The sequence below is a fragment of the Echinops telfairi genome, unplaced genomic scaffold (assembly GCF_000313985.2).
Source record: "Echinops telfairi isolate 266 unplaced genomic scaffold, ASM31398v2 ScPeMD7_8;HRSCAF=38, whole genome shotgun sequence".
NCBI classification, from domain to species: domain Eukaryota; kingdom Metazoa; phylum Chordata; class Mammalia; order Afrosoricida; family Tenrecidae; genus Echinops; species Echinops telfairi.
The window spans coordinates 4,883,234-4,885,312 of NW_022103905.1; positions in this window are offsets into that span (position 1 = coordinate 4,883,234).

The following is a 2,079-nucleotide window of genomic DNA, read 5'->3' on the forward strand; positions in this document are numbered from 1 at the left end:
GCCTCTTTCTCCATGGCAGCAATGTTTCTAGAAGTTGACAAGCCGCCCGCATGATGTGGCTTGTACTCTTATTACTAAAGACAGGATGAAAATACATTGCCTGCACTAGTGTCCTTGTTACAGCTGTTGCTAATGAGATACTCCCCCCCCCCTTTCTTTGTAACCATGTCCTATGTCCACTGACAAGGCGGAAATGTGATTGTATTTTCAAGTGTAACTCTAGATATTTCCTATCAGACCTGTCTCTAGCATTCAGCAATTGTGGATGCGTGTCTATTTCTGTGGGTGCTATGAATGTTAGACTTCATACTTTCATATTATTTCTAAAATTGTAGGCGTATTTAACTCTTATTCAGCACTGTCACCAGAGAACTAACTTCCATGGAGTAAATTCTAACTCGTAGTGACCCTACAGGACATGGTAGGATTGCAAAGTGAAACAGCCACTGTGGAAAACGCCACAGTGCGGCATTTCCTTAAAGCGGTTAATAGAAATCCATATGACCTATCAATTCCAATACAAGATGTATAACCTACAGTATAAATAAAGAGCCATGACGAAAATCGATAGACAGGCATGTTCGCGGCACTCCTATTTATAATAGCAAATGCTGCTGATAACCTAAATACTCAACAGACAAATTGATAAACAATAGCACATACATATTATAAAATACTATGTGACATAAAAAAAAATGATGAATCTGAAAAGTGATCCATAACATGCGTGAACCTGAGAATACCACACTGAATAATTTAAGTCAATAGCAAAAGGATAAATGCTGTTTGGGATTACTATTGTAAAAAGTAGTGAAAAGGTTTACACACCAAAAGATGTATTCCTTGATAGAGATCAGGAATAGAAGAAGAAAAAAGCAGTATTTCAAAATGTTAATCATTGGAAACAAAAAGTCAGTCCAGAAAAAAAAATATATATATATGATTATTATATATACATATATATGTTTGTTTTATGTAAAAGATCCAAAGTAACTACATGGAAAGAAAACATATGTCCAGCAAATGATGTTATGGTAATTGGACAGCTATTTGCCAAATATTAAATAATAAAATAAAATAACTGCAAATGTATATTATATTTCTTAAAAATGAAGATTCACAGGAGAAAAGAGATTTCTAAGATATGAAGAGAACAGACTATAAAATGCTGAAATTTTAAATTCTCCTTTTTGAAAAATATTTTATCATAATACATGAAAGGAAAAATTACAGATTCAGAGAACATATTGTAAAATTGTTATCTGATTAAAGACTGCTAACCATAATATATAAAGATTTCTCAAAATCAATTAAAACTAAAGGATGATCAAAACATTTCCATGGACACCTCACAAAAAATTACAGAGCTATATCCTAAGGAGCACATTAAAGTAGGCTTTCAACGTCATTCGATATTATTGTGCGTAGTTGCGGATGAGTTTGCCATGGACTCATGTAAGCTCCATACAGTTCAGAGTGGAACTCAGTTCCATAGGCCTTTCTTCACTCTACGGTTGCTATGAGTTGGTATCAACTACAGAGCTATGTTTGTTTATCTGTTTGTTTGGGGGATGTTGACTCTTTTTGGAAGGCCTATCTTCTAAGTGCCACTGGGTCCGTTCAAATAGTCAGTTGTTTGCAGAGTGCAAAGTCAATGTGCCACCCAGAGATCTCTGTAAACCTAGCGAAAAAATGCCAATATTACCTATATCTAAGCTAGTATTATCTTCTATTTGTCCTTCTGTCTTTCCACAGCACTAGTCTGCTGTCACATATACATCCTTGCAAAGGTCCTCTTCTCCACTGGGTTGGACACAGAGCCTGAAGCTGGCTTCACTTTGCTGCCTCACAGCCCAGTGCTTCTTCTGCAGATGGAGAAAGTGAAACATTTCATTTGAAATCCGATGAATCAATTTGGTGTCAGCTGTCTAATAGAACATAGAAAAGAAGGCTCCTGTCAGGCCTGTCGGTAAGTCGGTGTGCAAGAGTCATGAGAAATCTCTTTTTCAGGCCCCTCACTCTAAATTAATAGTTGATATCTGTTGTGATTTTTAAAACAGAATGATAAAATGATAAAAA